Raw genomic sequence first — 25,778 nt, forward strand, 5'->3', positions numbered from 1 at the left:
GAAAACAGGGTGGATACAATTAACACATGGTAACAGGTAACAGTAACAGCAGTAATATTATAACAGCAATAATTTAACATGATAATAACAATGATACATAAAATAGAAATTGTAAGAGCCTCAGCTCAACTCTTACTGGACCCTGTGGGCAACCGATTAATGTTGGTCGTAGAGTGGGGGGGGGGGGAGCTTGAGGGCCAACTGGAAGCGGTGGTTTGGTCCACCTCAACCAAATGCCTGGCGGAGGAGCTCCCTTTTGCAGGCCCTGTGGAACTGTTTCGGTTCTGTCAGGGCCCTGATCTCCTCTGGGCGCTCGTTCCACCAGAATCCCTAACCTCAAAGTCTGGCGTTGTCAATGAGCACTCCCTCGCCTCTCCACACCTGCGCACAAACATTGTGCAGTGAGATGCAAAAGGCATAAAAGGACAAACAAGCAAAAATCCACAACAGCAGCAAGAATGAGGCAAATGGAACCCAATGGCAATGACAAGATGCAGCATCAAAATTAAGGGCCTTTTCGCACAGGGATCTTTGTTGCAAATTGTTTGCGGAATGAAAAATCGCCATTTAAAATAGTGGAATTCGTCGTTATGCATACCTGCCTTTGTAGTGGAATCAGTTGCGTTTTTTAGCGTTTCCCACAGGCTTCCGGTCTCGGCAGAAATCGCTAGAAAGGAAGCGCTATTGCCAAGCTCGTCCCGCCCCTGGCCGTCAAGCAGCCAATGGGCAGCCGTTAGCATGCTCCCAAACAGCCCCTTTCCCTTTAAGAAAGGTTTTTTAAAAAAAAAAACGACCCATAGCAACGAATCTGTGTAGATTCGTTGCTACGGAGAGACCCATCCAGCTGCCTAATGTGAGCTGTCATTTGATTGTATGATCGTTTGCACGCTGCCTCGAGTGATAAAAAAAAAATCCCCCCCCCCTCTCACGGGCCCGATTTTCGGCTGAATTTATTTGTAAAAAATAAAGGGACTTTATTTCAGCAAACGGGCTTTTCAGTGGTTTATGCTTAGTGACTAAAGGTGAAGGACTGAAGCCAGGGAAGCCTCTAAACAGAAAGAGGCTCGCCGGTGCGTTTATCCCCGCTCGCTCGGAGAAAAAAAAATGGCGATCGCTTCGCCGGAAGTTTGGAGGAGAGAGCCAGGGGGAGGGACTTTGAAGAACCAGCAACAATGGTAACGCACAGGTCTTTAGCGCTACTGTTGCAGATTGGTTGCAGGAGTGTATCGCTATCCGGAGGGTGAATCCACTTTTCTGGATTCCCCTGAAAGCGCCACAACGAAGCGCTTTTTGCTGATTGGTTTCAGGATTGTTGCAGATTGTCTACGATGTCGTGGGTTATGGCAAATTAGTAGCGTTTCCAAATAGCAACCATTCTGCTACTTTGAAGCCGTGCGAAATGGCCCTAAGTGAAACAGGTTTGTTCCTAATTGAAATGTGGCTGCCTTCTGGAGTAAAACTACTAGAAACAAGGTTGTCGGTGCTGGATTCAAAGGTAGCATTTTGTCAGCATAACATCACTTAAGTTATCATAGCTCACTTCCTTTGGTGGTGGAAGGGGTTACCTCCATCCCCTCCAACTTCAGATTCCTCATTTTGTCCTCCCCACTGCTCCTTAACCTCTCTTAACTCCCAAGATCAGAACTGGTTGGGAGTTCAGCAGGAGAAAATAGGTGGGAAGGTTTCACTCCACAAGCTTAAGTCCAGTTGCAGTAATTTGGATACAACCCAGGGGTTCATTTTTTCTTGCTTATGACATTTCTTTCCAGGAAGATTTATCCCCAGTTCCTGGGGTTCTCCCGAGACTCCTGACTGGGAGCACAGACTCCTGCAGTAGTGACCCTGTCAGGAAACACCTCATTTTCTGCCTCTAGAATGGGCGGGGGCGGGGGGGGGAGGCAAAGTGTGGCTCTCCAGTTGTCTGTGGACTACAATTCCCATGAGCCCCTGCCAGCATGCTGAGAGGGGCTCATGGGAATTGTAGTCCATGGATATCTGGAAAGACACAATTTGGCCACCCCTGCTCTTATAAGATACCCCCGGGGCAAATTTAGCCTACTGCATCTTCCACGCTGTTTTCTAAACCGTGTAAGGTGAGAGTTGTGTCTTATGTAATAGGGAAACGGAATGGTACAATGTAGCCTGATCTTGTCAGATCTTGGAAGCTAAACTGGGTTGGTAGTTGGATGGGAGACCACCAAGGAAGATTGCAGAGGAAGGCAATGGGACTGCTTGCTTGATCACTTGCCTTGAAAGCCCTATGATGTCGCTGGATGGCACTTTATACTCTCTCTCTCTCTCTCTCTCTCTCTCTCTCTCTCTCTCTCTCTCTCTCTCTCTCTCTCTCTCAGGAAGTTAAATCCAGGCATTTTCCCTGCCCTGGTTCAGAAAGCTGCATATTTGTAGCATAAAGCTGATGTGGGGAGTCACTTTGAGTATTGCCTCTATCCTGCGAGAACACGCACAGGCAATTCATCACAACATTGTACTAAAATGGCATTAGTTCACAAAACCCTCTCTGGCTGCTGATTGATAGGATCATTTGTCATTTAGTGACAAGACATCCCATCTATGAGTGACAAGGAGCTGGGTTGACTCTTAAGGGTAATAAATATTCTTGCTTTCCACAGTATCTTTTGTAATTGTGCAGCGTTGTCAGCTGGGAATGACTGAGTCTAAAATTTTGCAGTGTAGCCTAACACAATTGTTACTATTGCCACAATTGTTACAAAGGCCACATATGCCAGTTAAAGGACAGACCGATCCTATGTGTCTTTACTTAGAAGTAAAGGTAAAGGTAAAGGTAAAGGTATCCCCTGTACAAGCACCGGTTCATATCTGACCCTTGGGGTGACGCCCTCCAGCGTTTTCATGGCAGACTCAATACGGGGTGGTTTGCCAGTCCCTTCCCCAGTCATTACCGTTTACCCCCCAGCAAGCTGGGTACTCATTTTACCAACCTCGGAAGGATGGAAGGCTGAGTTGACCTTAGGCCGGCTGCTGGGATCGAACTCAGAGCCTCATTGGCAGAGCTTCAGACAACATGTCTGCTGCCTTACCACCCTGCACCACAAGAGGCTCTATTTAGAAGTAAGCTTTCCTAAATAGCACAGGACTCCCTCAATTAAATTATGTTTTTAAAATCAGGTAATGGTAAAGTGCAGTTTAGTGCATGGGGGAGGGGCAATCTTATCATTTCATTACTGATTGCTGCTTCAACAATAGAGGCTAAACATCGGAAACCAATCATTTGCCATAATTAAAGCATTGCTCTGCAGGGATGGGCATGAACCAAATCTTTATGGTTTGGTTCCTGGTTTGAGGCTGAAACACGAATTGAACCATGAGCCAATATGCTGTTTCCACAACAGAACTGGTTCATATTGGTTTGTGAACCTCTGCATTCTGCTTACTGCCCTTTAAAGCAGTGGTGAGCGGAAAGTAAAGGGTTACATAGCTCAGAGCCATTTAACCTCCTGTTTTCGGCTCATCATAAACAGCCACAACCAACTGTATCTAAATTTACAGAAGGTCATATTGGTTCTTCAGTTCATTAACATAGCTTCATGATCCACAAACAGGCCAACATTTGTGATGAACTTTCGTTTGTGAGCCAATTTGTGCCCACCCTTATTGCTCTGAAAGAAGAAACTCTGCATTTAAGTGCCACTAGTTTCAGCCTCTTGTAAGCAGCAGAAATGCTGTCTGAAGCTGTCTGTCCATGAGGCTGGGAGTTCGATCCCAGCAGCCAGCTCAAGGTTGACTCAGCCTTCCATCCTTCCGAGGTCGGTAAAATGAGTACCCAGCTTGCTGGGGGGTAAACGGTAATGACTGGGGAAGGCACTGGCAAACCACCCCATATTGAGTCTGCCATGAAAATGCTAGAGGGCGTCACCCCAAGGGTCAGACATGACTCAGTGCTTGCACAGGGGATACCTTTACCTTTACCTTTACTTTTTAGTTTCAGCTAGGAATTTCAGCACATGCCCCAAAATTGCTTCATATCTGACATTTGCTTCCAATAGAGATTTTTTTTTAAAAAATCTAAAATATTTGCAAAGCTCTTTTGTGATAAGCCCTCCTAGGTAAGGAACTGGGGTGGGGATTTCAGGGCTGCAGCAAAACAGAGGAAAGCAAAAGATCATTCTGTCTGTGGAATCGTTCTTTGTCTGCATAATGCTCCACGAAAATGCCACATCAGGAGAGGGTCTCAAAAGCTCAATGCAAGTCAGAAGAATCCAACAAAGTTCACTGAAAATAGATACGGAAAAGATTGTTTATTTTTGCATGTATATGCCACCTTTTCCCAGAGGCACAGGACAGTTTACAGAAGAATTATAATACACTAGAAGCAAAGCCCGTTGTAATCAGGAATACAACGGGCGTTAGGATGCACACCTGCACTGTGGCCTTCCTGGGGGCTGTCTACATGGCAAAAGCTCCTGCCCACAACTTGGACTCTTGAGGCCCCACCTCCAAACTTCAAGGAACATATCTGTCCCAGGGGTCACCAACCTCCAGCTGCAGCTATAGAGATCATCTTCCCAGGGGGAAAAGGGCTATTTTGGAGGGAGAACTCTACAATGAAAGCTCATCTCTATGCTCCTGGAGATGAAAAGGCTTGCTAGGGAGGGAGGAACTCTGTGGCAGAGAGGTTGCAGGATGGGAGAGGTTGGGACCTGAAGATCTGCTGAAATTGCAGGTCATTTCCAGGTTACAGAGATCAGTACCCCCGGAGAAAAGCCCTGTCTTTGGATCCCATGGAAGAGCAGGGATGCCAGGCTCCAGATGGTAAACAGAAAGGCTAAGAAAATGTATACCAAATTTTATCTGCATGGATCAAACAGTCCTTGTACCAAAGAAGAATATGAAATATAAGTGCTGTGATATAAGTGTGACCTTGATACGCTAATAGTCTCACTTCTTCTCTAAACCTTCCCCTCGTGTTGCCTCCTAGCCCTGGTATTTAGAGGCTTACTACCTGTAGACACAGAGATTCCCTGCAGTCACCACTATGGCGAGTAACCATTGATTTACCAATCCTTCACAAATCTGTCTAGTCCCTTTGAAAGGTACATCTACTGGCAGTGAATTCCACAATGTAATTACTTGCTTAGTTAAATAAGTATTTCCTTTTGTCTGCCTTGAATATATTGCTCATTGACCTCATGAAGTGCCCCTGAGTTCTTTTCTCTCTTCCAGGGATTTCCAACCAGGGGTCTGTAGGAGCTCCAGAGGGGCTCTGTGGACTTTCCCCTCCTGTCTTCATGGACTCAGCCACAGGCTAGGAAACTGGGCACTTCCATTGCTCCCCCTCCCCACTCCCAAGCATGAGTGAGTTCTCTCTTGGTTTCTGTGCCTGGGAGGGGGTGCGACCTGATCTCCTCCTCCCACCTTAAACTGCCTCCCATCCCCCCTCAGTCCTCCTTGAGCCTACCTGTTAATGCAGATGGTGATGTCACTTCTGGTGATGTTACTTTCAGAAGGCATGGCAGGGAGGTGTGGCCATCTGACAACACTTCCGGTACTCTGTGAAGCCTGAAAAATTATGTCAAAAGGTTGAAAAAAGCTCCTCTATTTAAATTTTTACCCTATGAAGGTAAAGCATCTTCATATGTTGAAGTGAGGTTGTGGCTCAGTAGAAGAGCCTCTTTCTTGCATGCAGGAGGTTCCAGGTTCACACCCTAGCAGCTCCAGTGAAAAGGATCAGCTATTAGGTGATGTGAAAGATGTCCACTTGAGATCCAATGTTGGTCAACTTTTTTACCATTGAGAAACTCCTGAAATGTTCCTCAGGCTTTGAGAAACACCAGAAGTGGCATGATTGTGCAGACAATGGTTGAGGAGCACAGCTGTGGACATGCCCAATCAGGACACCTCCCCTTCCTATCCTACCCCCTCCAGGCCCATCATTGGGGGTGGGGTTGGAGGGTCAACATGACCACATATGGTCATATCACCTGATTAACGTTTAACATTTTAAAGTGTGTATATATATACACACAAGAATCTCCAGGGTTTCATGCAACCCCAGTAGAGAAACCTGGAGTAGACGATGCTGATCTGACAAATGCTGACAGAAAGCAATCTTGTGTGCTTACCAAGCTAGCTGCTACATCAGTAAACAAATTAGTCGGAACTCCATGCAAAAGAACAAAACACCCGCAGTCGATATAAGCTACTGATACCTACAAGATTGCAGAAATGACGGGAAATGAAATCTGCTGCTTCTGATCTAGCCGGGTAATGTTCTGTGCCAATTTTGTTTACAATGGTTGGATGCTTGAACAATAACGGCCCATGTATTCTAAGAATGTGGCCACTAAAAGCTGGGCTGTAGACTGAGATTAACCTAAATAAGTGCTGTGCTGGCTAGATAAAATCTCTCTGATTGATTACTGTCCTCCACAGTGATGTCACTTGGTTTAACAGGCACACAGAGATTCTAAAATCAGAGTCCAGTAGCACCTTTAAGACCAACAAAGATTTATTCAGAGAGTGAGCTTTCAAGTGCAAGCACTTGAAAGCTCATGCCCTGAATAAATCTTTGTTGGTCTTAAAGATTTATTCAGGCCATTTATTGTGCTACTTCAGACCAACACGGCTACCCATTTGAATCTATCCTTACAGAGAGATTCTGTAATCATATGGTACAAGTCATGAACCCACTTTGTTGTGAGAGCAGTAGGCCATTTGCTTCAGGAGAGTAGATTCTTATTTTAAAATCATTCTGTCAGCATCAGTCAAAGGAACAAGCACCACTATCTATCGCCCTTCCGAGCACCTGTGATGTTCCAGATCTGTTAGAGAATCTTTATAAACCATTTAGCTTTGAGATTTAAAACCAGCAGGCGTCTCACTCGGAAGTTTTATATGGCTATTTGGTGTGTGGCTTTGAGCAACTTCCATCAGCACTCTGTGGTGGTTCAAAAGAGCATGGCTAATCTCAGAACATTTGGGGCCAGAAACGATTGAGGGGTGTAGAAAGTTCTCATGGAAATTGTTCAAGCAAGTCCAATGTTACATTTTTTTCTTTATACACTTCCTCCCCCTTTTTTCATCATCCTCGAAGGCTTGGACTAGCTATGAACACTGGATGTTTAAAATGTGCTCAGGGTTGTGGGCTCAGTTTCCTACTCAGCCACGATTTATGTTTAAACTCACACTAGGGCCGCCAAGCCCTCAGCAGAGGCTACGGACTCTCCCACCCCTGGTTCCACTCCAAGCAACGGTGGTCATGTTGAATGCATGTGGCACTATGTCATTTCCAGTAAAAACCCAGAAGTGACCTAGGGTCACTCTAGGGTCCATTCCGCACGACTTCAAAGTAGCAGCAGGGTTGCAAATTGTAAACGCTACTAATTTGCAGTTCCGCAAAACGTCGCACACAATCTGCCACACTCCTGAAACAGTCCCGCAAAAAGCGATTCGTTGTAGCGCTTAAAGGGAAATCGGGAAAAGTGGATTCACCCTCCAAAAAGCGCTACACTCTTGCAAACAATCTGCAACAGTAGCAAAAAAGACCTGTGCATTCCCATTGTTGCGGTTTCAGCAATGTCCCTCCCCCTGGCTCTCTCCTCCAAACTTCCGGCAAAGCGATCGCCATTTTTTTTTCTCAGAGCGAGCAGAAAGCAATGAACCGGCGAGCCTTCATTCACCCAGCGAGGCTTCTCCAGCTACAGTCCCTCCACAGAAATGCTTTAAAGCTCCCCTAAGTCCCCAAGCACAACACAGCCCCGTTTGCCAGTTCCCTTAATTTTCGGCCGAAAATCGCACCCGTGCAGGGGGGGGATTTTTCTTTTCACTTGGGGGAGCATGGCAACGATAAATCGCCGGCTCACACGCCAGCTGCCAGCTAAATGGGGCTCTCCGTTGCAATGAATTAACGCATATTCGTTGCAACGTATGTGTGTGTGTTTTTTTAACTTTTCTTAAAGGAAAAGGGGCTTTCCCGGAGCATGATATCAACCGCCCATTGGCTGTTAGTTTGACTGATGGCCAGGGGCAGGACAAAGCACAGGAAAAATCGCTTCCTGGCTAGCGATTTTTGCAAGACCGGAAACGTGTGGGAAACGAATGAAACGCTACTGGATTCCACTAAAAAAGCAGGTATGCGTAACGCCGAGATTGCACTTTAAAAATAGCGTTTCCGCTTTGTGGGACCAATTGGCAACATTGGTCCTTGTGCGGAAACACCCTAGGAATTGCTGAAAACTGTGGTTTTACCATAGAGTTCCTGGAAATTTCTAGAGCTACCCTGTCTCATCTGGATTTTTACCAGAAATGATGTAGCACTGCAACTAGCATTTTGGCCCCTCATGTCCCCATCCACTGATTGCCCAACTGTACCTCATCCTGCTGAGAACATGAAACAAGGATGAAGAGAACCATAGACTTTCTTCCCAGGAGGAAAACTGGTACTTAAATCAAAGAAACACATGGCTCTATAAGTCAAAATGGCTATTTCCTTAGAGCTGGATCCAGAATGAATTTTCCATCCACGGAATGGAACTTTCCTGTCTCTCCACTAAAGTCTGCAAAATGGTGATCCAGGAGGAGATCCTGAGGAATGATGTAAGGGGGAGGTGCCTGCAGTAAGAAAGGAGAATGGATTTGAAAAACTGCCAATCTAGCCAGGAGCCAGCCCTCAGTGCACCCTGAGTCTCTTGTAAAGCAGTGCTGCTGAATTATGGATTCTGGTCCACATCTGCACGCACTTTGATCATCATGCACTTGCACTTTTTATAGGCTTTGGTCAAGGATCTTTGGCAGGGCCAGTTTAACAGTATACCACATGTAGCACATGCTATGGGCCTCATGCTTCCAGGGGCCCAAGAAGGTGCCTTCCTCCCCATAGATCACGGCTGTAGCATCTCTCATGCCTCCTTTCCCCCTTTAAGGACACTCAGAGTGACACCCCTTTCCATTGTGGGGGGCCTCTCTGCCCCCAGTCTTAAACTGGCTCTGGTGTTATGGGACCCACAAATCCTCAAACTATTTCTGATCTACGGGATTTTGGTGTTCTTTAGCAACTTTATCCCATTTTCCAGAGAAACGGAGTTTGCAACTGCTGCAAGAAGGTTAGAGGCCTGCAATCACAAATCCCCATTCGATTGGTATGTGTACAATGATTGTAAAAGTATGACTGAATGTTCCTTGTTGAAAAGCAACTTCCAAAAGGGTTATCACAGTCTCCCCAGACCTTGATACTTTGGTATGTAAGGGGGGGGGGAGGAGAGAAGTAATTGCATTTCCTGAATTTACATTCATGCTTGCAAAGAGCAAAATGAATTGTAAATATGCTGTTACTTCAACTAACCATAGTTAGTAGGCTTGTCTACCTGATAGGTACTGCGTGTAAAAAAAACAAACAAACCATACACACAAATGTTTAATAGTAATAATAAATCGTGTCCTTTGCATTAGTGAGGATCTTTTAATATCAAGGAGGCAAATTGTGTGTAGTATTCAAATTAATGCAGTCCTGGTTTCTGTCTTATTAGAATATATCTATTTCCTCCCCCCACTGCAGATCGGTCAGCTCTGCAGAAATGCAAGGCAGGGATTTCATGGGTGAATAAGACCAATGAATTACCATCCGACTCAGAGCCCCAAAACTAATTTTGACAGTTTAATAACAAGTAGGTTACAAATCCTCTTGCATATGCAATCAAAAACGATATATGGTTAAAATATGACGCACCCAATTCCAACTGGTGGAAACTAGGAGGCCACTCTGATTAAGTCTCCCGATTAATGGAGGCCTATCCTTCGGCACATTAGATTCTCACATTTCGTTTGGAAGTAGCTATTGAAAGTTTTGTCTTTTTCTAGATTTCCATTTTAAGAGTGCCTTAATGTGTGCATGCAAGTAAAATATGCAGGACTTGGAATTATTTCTAGTTTTGATGGGTGGGGCCATGGCTCAGTGGAAGAACATTTGTTTGCATTCAGAAGGTACCCAGAAGGTGCCCAGCATCTCCAGTTGAAAGCATCTAAGAGGGGTAGTAAATCATGAACATCCAGCTCAGTAGGCCATATCATGCAATCCTACTCAGTGGAGAATTAGTCAGTGGAAAAAGGAAACCAGGCGGTGTGCTGGATGAGATCGAAATGGCTGAGGGAGGCGGTGTGGGCTCGGGGATCATGGTGACAGCTGTTCCATGAGCTCACCAAGAGTAGGACATGACTGAAGGGTTGACCACCACAACAACAAAGAGAGGTAGTAGAAGTCAGACCTCAGGATAATAGACTCTAAAAGACTTTTGCGGGGGAAGCATAATTTATATGTTCTAATTGCCAGAGGATAAAATATCATGTGAAATCACAATGAAATTCTTGAAGTGAATTTTTGTCGTGGCAAGCTGCCAACTTGACACACTAAGTCCACTTGGTAACCTTTCTGAACAAGTAAATATGTTTTGTGCAAACAGAAATCTCGCTGGGGTGACGATATTGTCCTGACTGGTGGTGGAAATTGCCATCAAGTCACGGCTGATTTATGGCAACTTTGTAGAGGTTTCAAGGCAGGAGATTAAGAGAAGTGGTTTGCCATGTCCTGCCTACCAACTCTGGGGGCCATTCCGCACCAGGATCTATGTGGCAAATTGGTTGCGGGATGAAAAAACGCCATTTTAAATTGTGGAATTCATCATTATGCATACCTGCCTTTGTAGTGGAATCCAGTTGCGTTTCTATCATTTCCCACAGGTTTCCGGTCTCAGCAAAAATCGCTAGCCAGGAAGCGATATTGCCAAGCTCGTCCCGCCCCTGGCTGTCAAGCAGCCAATGGGCGGCCGTTATCATGATCCCAAAAAGCCCCTTTCACTTTAAGGAAGTTAAAAAAAAAAACATGTTGCAATGAATCTGCGTTGATTCGTTGCAACGGAGAGACCCATCTAGGCTGTGTGTTGTTTCGTGCTTGGTGACTTAAAACAGCTCTGCAGCCAGAGAAACCTCGCTGGGTATACGAAGGCTCGCCGGTGCGTTGATCTCTACTCGCTCGGATATCGGGACCCTGACGAAACTTGAACATTTTCACAAGGCCAGCAAAAGGGAGCTCCTCCACCAGGCATTTGGGTGAGGTCAACCTGAACCATCGCTTCCCATTGGTCCCCAAACCACGACAACCTCTACAAACTCACCCAAGCCACTGGGCCTCAGTGTGAGTTGAATTCAATGCACTGTATTCCACTGTTCTATAATGTTGTTGTTGTTATTACTACGTTAATGTTATTGTTATCACCACATTATTATTACTAATGGAGTTACCTGTATCGTTCTTGTTTCATGTAAACCACCCTGAATATTAGGGGAGGGCGGTGTATGTATGTATGTATGTATGTATGTATGTATGTATGTATGTATGTATGTATGTATGTATGTATGTATGTACATACTAGAATTAAAGCCCGTTGTAGCTGATACAACGTGCACTAGCAGGGGGAGGGAGGACAATAGCAAAGAGAGAGGGAGGTAGAAGGGAAGACAGTGATTAAGATAGAGAGAGCTTGGCATTGGGAAGGGGAAGGGGAGGAGTTTCCAGTCTGTAAGGGCATGAGGTTGAATATGTGTGTTGTGTTGTGGGGTTGTGGTGGCATGGTGCCAAATGAGGCCGTGGCTGTGGAGATATGGGTGTCAAGAACCTGTGGTTTGGAATGCTAGTTGAGTGTGGAACAGGACTGACCTTTGGGAATTGTGGCATAGTGGTTACAGATGAGCTTTCCAGAGCCATGTCTTCAGATATGTGAAGGGAAAATCAGACTGGAGATTATTCTTAGGAGGAGATTACATGGCAATCAATTCCTCCCAGTTCTGTGGCCCTACTCCTTTTGTCTCCATTTTGTTACTGTTCATATAAAGTTATGTGCCCACATGCTTCTTTCACTGTTGCCCCTTAGAAGATGGATTTTTGTACACTGCCGTTTACTGCCACAAGGAATCACAAAGCTGTTAACAAACACATTTTCCCTTCATCTCCCCACAATAGACAACCTGTGAGGGATGCGGGGCTGTGAGAGGTCTGAGAGAACTGGGAATGGCCCTGAGTCACCCAATAGGTCTCAGATGTCTCTAAGCAATTTAAAATAGCCTTCCCTTCCTCTCCCCTAACAGTTACCTGTGAGTGAAGTGGGGCTGAGAGCTTTGTGAGAACTGGGAATGGCCCACAGTCACACAGCAGGCCTCAGGTGTCTAAGAAGTTTAAAATCACCATTTCTTCCTCTCCCCATAATAGACACTATAACAGAAGTGGGGCTGAGAGCTCTGAGAGAACTGGGATGGCTCACAGTCGCCCAGCAGGCCTCAGGTGTCTCTAAGGAGTTTAGATTCGCCTTTTCTCCCTCTCCCCATAACAAACACCCTGAGAGAGAAGTGGGGCTGAGAGCTCTGAGAGAACTGGGATGGCCCACAGTCACCCAGAAGGCCTCAGGTGTCTCTAAGGAGTTTAGATTTGCCTTTTCTCCCTCTCCCCATAAGAGACACCCTGTGAGAGAAGTGGGGCTGAGAGCTCTGAGAGAACTGGGATGGCCCACAGTCACCCAGCAGGCCTCAGGTGTCTCTGAGCAGTTTAAAATCACCTTTTCTTCCCCTCCCCATAACAGACACCCTGTGAGAGAAGTGGGGCTGAGAGCTCTGACAGAACTGGGATGGCCCACAATCACCCAGCAGGCCTCAGGTGTCGCTGAGCAGTTTAAAATCACCTTTTCTTCCCCTCCCCATAACAGACACCCTGTGAGAGAAGTGGGGCTGAGAGCTCTGAGAGAACTGGGATGGCCCGCAGTCACCCAGCCGGCCTCAGGTGTCTCTGAGCAGTTTAGATTCGCCTTTTCTCCCTCTCCCCATAAGAGACACCCTGTGAGAGAAGTGGGGCTGAGAGCTCTGAGAGAACTGGGATGGCCCACAATCACCCAGCAGGCCTCAGGTGTCTCTGAGCAGTTTAAAATCGCCTTCCCTTCCTTGCCTCATAACAAACACCCTGAGAGTGAAGTGGAGCTGAGAGCTCTGAGAGAACTGGGAATGGCCCACAGTCACCCAGCAGGCCTCAGGTGTCTCAGAGCAGTTTAGATTCGCCTTTTCTCCCTCTCCCCATAACAGACACCCTGTGAGAGAAGTGGGGCTGAGAGCTCTGAGAGAACTGGGATGGCCCACAATCACCCAGCAGGCCTCAGGTGTCTCTGAGCAGTTTAAAATCGCCTTCCCTTCCTTGCCTCATAACAAACACCCTGAGAGTGAAGTGGAGCTGAGAGCTCTGAGAGAACTGGGAATGGCCCACAGTCACCCAGCAGGCCTCAGGTGTCTCTGAGCAGTTTAGATTCGCCTTTTCTCCCTCTCCCCATAACAGACACCCTGTGAGAGTAGTGGGGCTGAGAGCTCTGAGAGAACTGGGATGGCCCACAGTCACCCAGCAGGCCTCAGGTGTCTCTGAGCAGTTTAGATTCGCCTTTTCTCCCTCTCGCCATAACAGACACCCTGTGAGAGTAGTGGGGCTGAGAGCTCTGAGAGAACTGGGAATGGCCCACAGTCACCCAGCAGGCCTCAGGTGTCTCTGAGCAGTTTAGATTCACCTTTTCCCCCTCTCCCCATAACAGACACCCTGTGAGAGTAGTGGGGCTGAGAGCTCTGAGAGAACTGGGATGGCCCACAGTCACCCAGCAGGCCTCAGGTGTCTCTGAGCAGTTTAGATTCACCTTTTCTCCCTCTCCCCATAACAGACACCCTGTGAGAGTAGTGGGGCTGAGAGCTCTGAGAGAACTGGGAATGGCCCACAGTCACCCAGCAGGCCTCAGGTGTCTCTGAGCAGTTTAGATTCACCTTTTCTCCCTCTCCCCATAACAGACACCCTGTGAGAGTAGTGGGGCTGAGAGCTCTGAGAGAACTGGGATGGCCCACAGTCACCCAGCAGGCCTCAGGTGTCTCTGAGCAGTTTAGATTCGCCTTTTCTCCCTCTCCCCATAACAGACACCCTGTGAGAGTAGTGGGGCTGAGAGCTCTGAGAGAACTGGGATGGCCCACAGTCACTCAGCAGGCCTCAGGTGTCTCTGAGCAGTTTAGATTCGCCTTTTCTCCCTCTCCCCATAACAGACACCCTGTGAGAGTAGTGGGGCTGAGAGCTCTGAGAGAACTGGGAATGGCCCACAGTCACCCAGCAGGCCTCAGGTGTCTCTGAGCAGTTTAGATTCGCCTTTTCTCCCTCTCCCCATAAGAAACACCCTGTGAGAAAAATGGGGCTGAGAGCTCTGAGAGAACTGGGATGGCCCACAGTCACCCAGCAGGCCTCAGGTGTCTCTGAGCAGTTTAGATTCGCCTTTTCTCCCTCTGCCCATAAGAGACACCCTGTGAGAGAAGTGGGGCTGAGAGTTCTGAGAGAACTGGGATGGCCCACAGTCACCCAGCAGGCCTCAGGTGTCCTCAGAGCAGTTTAAAATCACCTTTTCTTCCCCTCCCCATAACGGACACCCTGTGAGAGAAGTGGGGCTGAGAGCTCTGAGAGAACTGGGAATGGCCCACAGTCACCCAGCAGGCCTCAGGTGTCTCTGAGCAGTTTAGATTCGCCTTTTCTCCCTCTCCCCATAAGAAACACCCTGTGAGAAAAGTGGGGCTGAGAGCTCTGAGAGAACTGGGATGGCCCACAGTCACCCAGCAGGCCTCAGGTGTCTCTGAGCAGTTTAGATTCGCCTTTTCTCCCTCTGCCCATAAGAGACACCCTGTGAGAGAAGTGGGGCTGAGAGCTCTGAGAGAACTGGGATGGCCCACAGTCACCCAGCAGGCCTCAGGTGTCCTCAGAGCAGTTTAAAATCACCTTTTCTTCCCCTCCCCATAACGGACACCCTGTGAGAGAAGTGGGGCTGAGAGCTCTTAGAGAACTGGGAATGGCCCACAGTCACGCAGCAGGCCTCAGGTGTCTCTAAGGAGTTTAGATTCGCCTTTTCTCCCTCTGCCCATAAGAGACACCCTGTGAGAGAAGTGGGGCTGAGAGCTCTGAGAGAACTGGGATGGCCCACAATCACCCAGCAGGCCTCAGGTGTCTCTGAGCAGTTTAAAATCACCTTTTCTTCCCCTCCCCATAAGAGACACCCTGTGAGAGAAGTGGGGCTGAGAGCTCTGAGAGAACAGGGATGGCTCGCAGTCACCCAGCAGGCTTCAGGTGTCTCTGAGCAGTTTAGATTCGCCTTTTCTCCCTCTGCCCATAAGAGACACCCTGTGAGAGAAGTGGGGCTGAGAGCTCTGAGAGAACTGGGATGGCCCACAATCACCCAGCAGGCCACAGGTGTCTCTGAGCAGTTTAAAATCACCTTTTCTTCCCCTCCCCATAACAGACACCCTGTGAGAGAAGTGGGGCTGAGAGCTCTGAGAGAACTGGGATGGCCCACAATCACCCAGCAGGCCTCAGGTGTCTCTGAGCAGTTTAAAATCACCTTTTCTTCCCCTCCCCATAAGAGACACCCTGTGAGAGAAGTGGGGCTGAGAGCTCTGAGAGAACTGGGATGGCTCGCAGTCACCCAGCAGGCCTCAGGTGTCTCTGAGCAGTTTAGATTCGCCTTTTCTCCCTCTGCCCATAAGAGACACCCTGTGAGAGAAGTGGGGCTGAGAGCTCTGAGAGAACTGGGAAGGCCCACAATCACCCAGCAGGCCTCAGGTGTCTCTGAGCAGTTTAAAATCACCTTTTCTTCCCCTCCACATAACAGACACCCTGTGAGAGAAGTGGGGCTGAGAGCTCTGAGAGAACTGGGATGGCCCACAATCACCCAGCAGGCCTCAGGTGTCTCTGAGCAGTTTAAAATCGCCTTCCCTTCCTTGCCTCATAACAAACACCCTGAGAGTGAAGTGGAGCTGAGAGCTCTGAGAGAACTGGGAATGGCCCACAGTCACCCAGCAGGTCTCAGGTGTCTCTGAGCAGTTTAGATTCACCTTTTCTCCCTCTCCCCATAACAGACACCCTGTGAGAGTAGTGGGGCTGAGAGCTCTGAGAGAACTGGGATGGACCACAGTCACCCAGCAGGCCTCAGGTGTCTTTGAGCAGTTTAGATTCGCCTTTTCTCCCTCTCCCCATAAGAGACACCCTGTGAGAGAAGTGGGGCTGAGAGCTCTGAGAGAACTGGGATGGCCCACAGTCACCCAGCAGGCCTCATGTGTCTCTGAGCAGTTTAGATTCGCCTTTTCTACCTCTCCCCATAAGAGACACCCTGTGAGAGAAGTGGGGCTGAGAGCTCTGAGAGAACTGGGATGGCACACAGTCACCCAGCAGGCCTCAGGTGTCTCTGAGCAGTTTAGATTCGCCTTTTCTCCCTCTCCCCATAACAGACACCCTGTGAGAGTAGTGGGGCTGAGAGCTCTGAGAGAACTGGGATGGCCCACAGTCACCCAGCAGGCCTCAGGTGTCTCTGAGCAGTTTAGATTCGCCTTTTCTCCCTCTCCCCATAACAGACACCCTGTGAGAGTAGTGGGGCTGAGAGCTCTGAGAGAACTGGAAATGGCCCACAGTCACCCAGCAGGCCTCAGGTGTCTCTGAGCAGTTTAGATTCACCTTTTCTCCCTCTCCCCATAAGAGACACCCTGTGAGAGAAGTGGGGCTGAGAGCTCTGAGAGAACTGGGAATGGCCCACAGTCACCCAGCAGGCTTCAGGTGTCTCTGAGCAGTTTAGATTCGCCTTTTCTCCCTCTCCCCATAAGAGACACCCTGTGAGAGAAGTGGGAATGAGAGCTCTGAGAGAACTGGGTTGGCCCACAGTCACCCAGCAGGCCTCAGGTGTCTCTGAGCAGTTTAGATTCGCCTTTTCTCCCTATCCCTATAAGAGACACCCTGTGAGAGAAGTGGGGCTGAGAGCTCTGAGAGAACTGGGTTGGCCCACAGTCACCCAGCAGGCCTCAGGTGTCTCTGAGCAGTTTAGATTCGCCTTTTCTCCCTCTCCCCATAAGAGACACCCTGTGAGAGAAGTGGAGCTGAGAGCTCTGAGAGAACTGGGAATGGCCCACAGTCACCCAGCAGGCCTCAGGTGTCTCTGAGCAGTTTAGATTCACCTTTTCTCCCTCTCCCCATAACAGACACCCTGTGAGAGTAGTGGGGCTGAGAGCTCTGAGAGAACTGGGATGGACCACAGTCACCCAGCAGGCCTCAGGTGTCTCTGAGCAGTTTAGATTCGCCTTTTCTCCCTCTCCCCATAAGAGACACCCTGTGAGAGAAGTGGGGCTGAGAGCTCTGAGAGAACTGGGATGGCCCACAGTCACCCAGCAGGCCTCATGTGTCTCTGAGCAGTTTAGATTCGCCTTTTCTACCTCTCCCCATAAGAGACACCCTGTGAGAGAAGTGGGGCTGAGAGCTCTGAGAGAACTGGGATGGCCCACAGTCACCCAGCAGGCCTCAGGTGTCTCTGAGCAGTTTAGATTCGCCTTTTCTCCCTCTCCCCATAACAGACACCCTGTGAGAGTAGTGGGGCTGAGAGCTCTGAGAGAACTGGGAATGGCCCACAGTCACCCAGCAGGCCTCAGGTGTCTCTGAGCAGTTTAGATTCGCCTTTTCTCCCTCTCCCCATAACAGACACCCTGTGAGAGTAGTGGGGCTGAGAGCTCTGAGAGAACTGGGATGGCCCACAGTCACCCAGCAGGCCTCAGGTGTCTCTGAGCAGTTTAGATTCGCCTTTTCTCCCTCTCCCCACAACAGACACCCTGTGAGAGTAGTGGGGCTGAGAGCTCTGAGAGAACTGGAAATGGCCCACAGTCACCCAGCAGGCCTCAGGTGTCTCTGAGCAGTTTAGATTCACCTTTTCTCCCTCTCCCCATAAGAGACACCCTGTGAGAGAAGTGGGGCTGAGAGCTCTGAGAGAACTGGGATGGCCCACAGTCACCCAGCAGGCCTCAGGTGTCTCTGAGCAGTTTAGATTCGCCTTTTCTCCCTATCCCTATAAGAGACACCCTGTGAGAGAAGTGGGGCTGAGAGCTCTGAGAGAACTGGGATGGACCACAGTCACCCAGCAGGCCTCAGGTGTCTCTGAGCAGTTTAGATTCGCCTTTTCTCCCTATCCCTATAAGAGACACCCTGTGAGAGAAGTGGGGCTGAGAGCTCTGAGAGAACTGGGATGGCCCACAGTCACCCAGCAGGCCTCAGGTGTCTCTGAGCAGTTTAGATTCGCCTTTTCTCCCTCTCCCCATAACAGACACCCTGTGAGAGTAGTGGGGCTGAGAGCTCTGAGAGAACTGGGAATGGCCCACAGTCACCCAGCAGGCCTCAGGTGTCTCTGAGCAGTTTAGATTCGCCTTTTCTCCCTCTCCCCATAACAGACACCCTGTGAGAGTAGTGGGGCTGAGAGCTCTGAGAGAACTGGGATGGCCCACAGTCACCCAGCAGGCCTCAGGTGTCTCTGAGCAGTTTAGATTCGCCTTTTCTCCCTCTCCCCACAACAGACACCCTGTGAGAGTAGTGGGGCTGAGAGCTCTGAGAGAACTGGAAATGGCCCACAGTCACCCAGCAGGCCTCAGGTGTCTCTGAGCAGTTTAGATTCACCTTTTCTCCCTCTCCCCATAAGAGACACCCTGTGAGAGAAGTGGGGCTGAGAGCTCTGAGAGAACTGGGATGGCCCACAGTCACCCAGCAGGCCTCAGGTGTCTCTGAGCAGTTTAGATTCGCCTTTTCTCCCTATCCCTATAAGAGACACCCTGTGAGAGAAGTGGGGCTGAGAGCTCTGAGAGAACTGGTATGGCCCACAGTCACCCAGCAGGCCTCAGGTGTCTCTGAGCAGTTTAGATTCGCCTTTTCTCCCTCTCCCCATAAGAGACACCCTGTGAGAGAAGTGGAGCTGAGAGCTCTGAGAGAACTGGGAATGGCCCACAGTCACCCAGCAGGCCTCAGGTGTCTCTGAGCAGTTTAGATTCACCTTTTCTCCCTCTCCCCATAACAGACACCCTGTGAGAGTAGTGGGGCTGAGAGCTCTGAGAGAACTGGGATGGACCACAGTCACCCAGCAGGCCTCAGGTGTCTCTGAGCAGTTTAGATTCGCCTTTTCTCCCTCTCCCCATAAGAGACACCCTGTGAGAGAAGTGGGGCTGAGAGCTCTGAGAGAACTGGGATGGCCCACAGTCACCCAGCAGGCCTCATGTGTCTCTGAGCAGTTTAGATTCGCCTTTTCTACCTCTCCCCATAAGAGACACCCTGTGAGAGAAGTGGGGCTGAGAGCTCTGAGAGAACTGGGATGGCCCACAGTCACCCAGCAGGCCTCAGGTGTCTCTGAGCAGTTTAGATTCGCCTTTTCTCCCTCTCCCCATAACAGACACCCTGTGAGAGTAGTGGGGCTGAGAGCTCTGAGAGAACTGGGAATGGCCCACAGTCACCCAGCAGGCCTCAGGTGTCTCTGAGCAGTTTAGATTCGCCTTTTCTCCCTCTCCCCATAACAGACACCCTGTGAGAGTAGTGGGGCTGAGAGCTCTGAGAGAACTGGGATGGCCCACAGTCACCCAGCAGGCCTCAGGTGTCTCTGAGCAGTTTAGATTCGCCTTTTCTCCCTCTCCCCACAACAGACACCCTGTGAGAGTAGTGGGGCTGAGAGCTCTGAGAGAACTGGAAATGGCCCACAGTCACCCAGCAGGCCTCAGGTGTCTCTGAGCAGTTTAGATTCACCTTTTCTCCCTCTCCCCATAAGAGACACCCTGTGAGAGAAGTGGGGCTGAGAGCTCTGAGAGAACTGGGATGGCCCACAGTCACCCAGCAGGCCTCAGGTGTCTCTGAGCAGTTTAGATTCGCCTTTTCTCCCTATCCCTATAAGAGACACCCTGTGAGAGAATTGGGGCTGAGAGCTCTGAGAGAACTGGGATGGCCCACAGTCACCCAGCAGGCCTCAGGTGTCTCTGAGCAGTTTAGATTCGCCTTTTCTCCCTCTCCCCATAAGAGACACCCTGTGAGAGAAGTGGGGCTGAGAGCTCTGAGAGAACTGGGATGGCCCACAGTCACCCAGCAGGCCTCAGGTGTCTCTGAGCAGTTTAGATTCACCTTTTCTCCCTCTCCCCATAAGAGACACCCTGTGAGAGAAGTGGGGCTGAGAGCTCTGAGAGAACTGGGAATGGCCCCCAGTCACCCAGCAGGCCTCAGGTGTCTCTGAGCAGTTTAGATTCGCCTTTTCTCCCTCTCCCCATAAGAGACACCCTGTGAGAGAAGTGGGGCTGAGAGCTCTGAGAGAACTGGGATGGCCCACAGTCACCCAGCAGGCCTCAGGTGTCTCTGAGCAGTTTAGATTCGCCTTTTCTCCCTATCTCTATAAGAGACACCCTGTGAGAGAAGTGGGGCTGAGAGCTCTGAGAGAACTGGGATGGCCCACAATCACCCAGCAGGCCTCAGGTGTCTCTGAGCAGTTTAAAATCACCTTTTCTTCCCCTCCCCATAACAGACACCCTGTGAGAGAAGTGGGGCTGAGAGCTCTGAGAGAACTGGGATGGCCCACAATCACCCAGCAGGCCTCAGGTGTCTCTGAGCAGTTTAAAATCACCTTTTCTTCCCCTCCCCATAAGAGACACCCTGTGAGAGAAGTGGGGCTGAGAGCTCTGAGAGAACTGGGATGCCTCGCAGTCACCCAGCAGGCCTCAGGTGTCTCTGAGCAGTTTAGATTCGCCTTTTCTCCCTCTGCCCATAAGAGACACCCTGTGAGAGAAGTGGGGCTGAGAGCTCTGAGAGAACTGGGAAGGCCCACAATCACACAGCAGGCCTCAGGTGTCTCTGAGCAGTTTAAAATCACCTTTTCTTCCCCTCCACATAACAGACACCCTGTGAGAGAAGTGGGGCTGAGAGCTCTGAGAGAACTGGGATGGCCCACAATCACCCAGCAGGCCTCAGGTGTCTCTGAGCAGTTTAGATTCACCTTTTCTCCCTCTCCCCATAACAGACACCCTGTGAGAGTAGTGGGGCTGAGAGCTCTGAGAGAACTGGGATGGCCCACAGTCACCCAGCAGGCCTCAGGTGTCTCTGAGCAGTTTAGATTCGCCTTTTCTCCCTCTCCCCATAAGAGACACCCTGTGAGAGAAGTGGGGCTGAGAGCTCTGAGAGAACTGGGATGGCCCACAGTCACCCAGCAGGCCTCATGTGTCTCTGAGCAGTTTAGATTCGCCTTTTCTACCTCTCCCCATAAGAGACACGCTGTGAGAGAAGTGGGGCTGAGAGCTCTGAGAGAACTGGGATGGCCCACAGTCACCCAGCAGGCCTCAGGTGTCTCTGAGCAGTTTAGATTCGCCTTTTCTCCCTCTCCCCATAACAGACATCCTGTGAGAGTAGTGGGGCTGAGAGCTCTCAGAGAACTGGGAATGGCCCAAAGTCACCCAGCAGGCATCAGGTGTCTCTGAGCAGTTTAGATTCGCCTTTTCTCCCTCTCCCCATAACAGACACCCTGTGAGAGTAGTGGGGCTGAGAGCTCGGAGAGAACTGGAAATGGCCCACAGTCACCCAGCAGGCCTCAGGTGTCTCTGAGCAGTTTAGATTCACCTTTTCTCCCTCTCCCCATAAGAGACACCCTGTGAGAGAAGTGGGGCTGAGAGCTCTGAGAGAACTGGGAATGGCCCTCAGTTACCCAGCAGGCTTCAGGTGTCTCTGAGCAGTTTAGATTCGCCTTTTCTCCCTCTGCCCATAAGAGACACCCTGTGAGAGAAGTGGGGCTGAGAGCTCTGAGAGAACTGGGATGGCCCACAGTCACCCAGCAGGCCTCAGGTGTCTCTGAGCAGTTTAGATTCGCCTTTTCTCCCTATCCCTATAAGAGACACCCTGTGAGAGAAGTGGGGCTGAGAGCTCTGAGAGAACTGGGATGGCCCACAGTCACCCAGCAGGCCTCAGGTGTCTCTGAGCAGTTTAGATTCGCCTTTTCTCCCTCTCCCCATAAGAGACACCCTGTGAGAGAAGTGGGGCTGAGAGCTCTGAGAGAACTGGGATGGCCCACAGTCACCCAGCAGGCCTCAGGTGTCTCTGAGCAGTTTAGATTCGCCTTTTCTCCCTATCCCTATAAGAGACACCCTGTGAGAGAAGTGGGGCTGAGAGCTCTGAGAGAACTGGGATGGCCCACAGTAACCCAGCAGGCCTCAGGTGTCTCTGAGCAGTTTAGATTCGCCTTTTCTCCCTCTCCCCATAAGAGACACCCTGTGAGAGAAGTGGGGCTGAGAGCTCTGAGAGAACTGGGATGGCCCACAGTCACCCAGCAGGCCTCAGGTGTCTCTGAGCAGTTTAGATTCACCTTTTCTCCCTCTCCCCATAAGAGACACCCTGTGAGAGAAGTGGGGCTGAGAGCTCTGAGAGAACTGGGAATGGCCCACAGTCACCCAGCAGGCCTCAGGTGTCTCTGAGCAGTTTAGATTCGCCTTTTCTCCCTCTCCCCATAAGAGACACCCTGTTAGAGAAGTGGGGCTGAGAGCTCTGAGAGAACTGGGATGGCCCACAGTCACCCAGCAGGCCTCAGGTGTCTCTGAGCAGTTTAGATTCGCCTTTTCTCCCTATCCCTATAAGAGACACCCTGTGAGAGAAGTGGGGCTGAGAGCTCTGAGAGAACTGGGAATGGCCCACAGTCACCCAGCAGGCCTCAGGTGTCTCTGAGCAGTTTAGATTCGCCTTTTCTCCCTCTCCCCATAAGAGACACCCTGTGAGAGAAGTGGGGCTGAGAGCTCTGAGAGAACTGGGATGGCCCACAGTCACCCAGCAGGCCTCAGGTGTCTCTGAGCAGTTTAGATTCGCCTTTTCTCCCTATCCCTATAAGAGACACCCTGTGAGAGAAGTGGGGCTGAGAGCTCTGAGAGAACTGGGAATGGCCCACAGTCACCCAGCAGGCCTCAGGTGTCTCTGAGCAGTTTAGATTCGCCTTTTCTCCCTCTCCCCATAAGAGACACCCTGTGAGAGGAGTGGGGCTGAGAGCTCTGAGAGAACTGGAATGGCACACAGTCACCCAGTAGGCCTCAGGTGTCTCTGAGCAGTTTAGATTCACCTTTTCTCCCTCTCCCCATAAGAGACACCCTGTGAGAGAAGTGGGGCTGAGAGCTCTGAGAGAACTGGGATGGCCCACAGTCACCCAGCAGGCCTCAGGTGTCTCTGAGCAGTTTAGATTCGCCTTTTCTCCCTCTCCCCATAAGAGACACCCTGTGAGAGAAGTGGGGCTGAGAGCTCTGAGAGAACTGGGATGGCCCACAGTCACCCAGCAGGCCTCAGGTGTCTCTGAGCAGTTTAGATTCGCCTTTTCTCCCTCTCCCCATAAGAGACACCCTGTGAGAGAAGTGGGGCTGAGAGCTCTGAGAGAACTGGGATGGCCCACAGTCACCCAGCAGGCCTCAGGTGTCTCTAAGCAGTTTAGATTCGCCTTTTCTACCTCTCCCCATAAGAGACGCCCTGTGAGAGAAGTGGGGCTGAGAGCTCTGAGAGAACTGGGATGGCCCACAGTCACCCAGCAGGCCTCAGGTGTCTCTGAGCAGTTTAGATTCGCCTTTTCTCCCTCTCCCCATAAGAGACACCCTGTGAGAGAAGTGGGGCTGAGAGCTCTGAGAGAACTGGGATGGCCCACAGTCACCCAGCAGGCCTCAGGTGTCTCTAAGCAGTTTAGATTCGCCTTTTCTCCCTCTCCCCATAAGAGACGCCCTGTGAGAGAAGTGGGGCTGAGAGCTCTGAGAGAACTGGGATGGCCCACAGTCACCCAGCAGGGCTCAGGTGTCTCTGAGCAGTAGAAAATCGCCTTTTCTCCCTCTCCCCATAAGAGACACCCTGTGAGAGAAGTGGGGCTGAGAGGTGTGAGAGAACTGGGATGGCCCACAGTCACCCAGCAGGCCTCAGGTGACTCTGAGCAGTTTAGATTCGCCTTTTCTCCCTCTCCCCATAAGAGACACCCTGTGAGAGAAGTGGGGCTGAGAGGTGTGAGAGAACTGGGATGGCCCACAGTCACCCAGCAGGCCTCAGGTGTCTCTGAGCAGTTTAGATTCGCCTTTTCTCCCTCTCCCCATAAGAGACACCCTGTGAGAGAAGTGGGGCTGAGAGCTCTGAGAGAACTGGGATGGCCCACAGTCACCCAGCAGGCCTCAGGTGTCTCTGAGCAGTTTAGATTCGCCTTTTCTCCCTCTCCCCATAAGAGACACCCTGTGAGAGAAGTGGGGCTGAGAGCTCTGAGAGAACTGGGATGGCCCACAGTCACCCAGCAGGCCTCAGGTGTCTCTGAGCAGTTTAGATTCGCCTTTTCTCCCTCTCCCCATAAGAGACACCCTGTGAGAGAAGTGGGGCTGAGAGCTCTGAGAGAACTGGGATGGCCCACAGTCACCCAGCAGGGCTCAGGTGTCTCTGAGCAGTATAAAATCGCCTTTTCTCCCTCTCCCCATAAGAGACACCCTGTGAGAGAAGTGGGGCTGAGAGCTCTGAGAGAACTGGGATGGCCCACAGTCACCCAGCAGGCCTCAGGTGTCTCTGAGCAGTTTAGATTCGCCTTTTCTCCCTCTCCCCATAAGAGACACCCTGTGAGAGAAGTGGGGCTGAGAGCTCTGAGAGAACTGGGATGGCCCACAGTCACCCAGCAGGCCTCAGGTGTCTCTAAGCAGTTTAGATTCGCCTTTTCTCCCTCTCCCCATAAGAGACGCCCTGTGAGAGAAGTGGGGCTGAGAGCTCTGAGAGAATTGGGATGGCCCACAGTCACCCAGCAGGGCTCAGGTGTCTCTGAGCAGTATAAAATCGCCTTTTCTCCCTCTCCCCATAAGAGACACCCTGTGAGAGAAGTGGGGCTGAGAGGTGTGAGAGAACTGGGATGGCCCACAGTCACCCAGCAGGCCTCAGGTGTCTCTGAGCAGTTTAGATTCGCCTTTTCTCCCTCTCCCCATAAGAGACACCCTGTGAGAGAAGTGGGGCTGAGAGCTCTGAGAGAACTGGGATGGCCCACAGTCACCCAGCAGGCCTCAGGTGTCTCTGAGCAGTTTAGATTCGCCTTTTCTACCTCTCCCCATAAGAGACACGCTGTGAGAGAAGTGGGGCTGAGAGCTCTGAGAGAACTGGGATGGCCCACAGTCACCCAGCAGGCCTCAGGTGTCTCTGAGCAGTTTAGATTCGCCTTTTCTCCCTCTCCCCATAACAGACACCCTGTGAGAGTAGTGGGGCTGAGAGCTCTCAGAGAACTGGGAATGGCCCAAAGTCACCCAGCAGGCATCAGGTGTCTCTGAGCAGTTTAGATTCGCCTTTTCTCCCTCTCCCCATAACAGACACCCTGTGAGAGTAGTGGGGCTGAGAGCTCTGAGAGAACTGGAAATGGCCCACAGTCACCCAGCAGGCCTCAGGTGTCTCTGAGCAGTTTAGATTCACCTTTTCTCCCTCTCCCCATAAGAGACACCCTGTGAGAGAAGTGGGGCTGAGAGCTCTGAGAGAACTGGGAATGGCCCTCAGTCACCCAGCAGGCTTCAGGTGTCTCTGAGCAGTTTAGATTCGCCTTTTCTCCCTCTGCCCATAAGAGACACCCTGTGAGAGAAGTGGGGCTGAGAGCTCTGAGAGAACTGGGATGGCCCACAGTCACCCAGCAGGCCTCAGGTGTCTCTGAGCAGTTTAGATTCGCCTTTTCTCCCTATCCCTATAAGAGACACCCTGTGAGAGAAGTGGGGCTGAGAGCTCTGAGAGAACTGGGATGGCCCACAGTCACCCAGCAGGCCTCAGGTGTCTCTGAGCAGTTTAGATTCGCCTTTTCTCCCTCTCCCCATAAGAGACACCCTGTGAGAGAAGTGGGGCTGAGAGCTCTGAGAGAACTGGGATGGCCCACAGTCACCCAGCAGGCCTCAGGTGTCTCTGAGCAGTTTAGATTCGCCTTTTCTCC

This window comes from Paroedura picta, chromosome 2 (assembly GCF_049243985.1).
Source record: "Paroedura picta isolate Pp20150507F chromosome 2, Ppicta_v3.0, whole genome shotgun sequence".
Lineage (NCBI taxonomy): Eukaryota > Metazoa > Chordata > Lepidosauria > Squamata > Gekkonidae > Paroedura > Paroedura picta.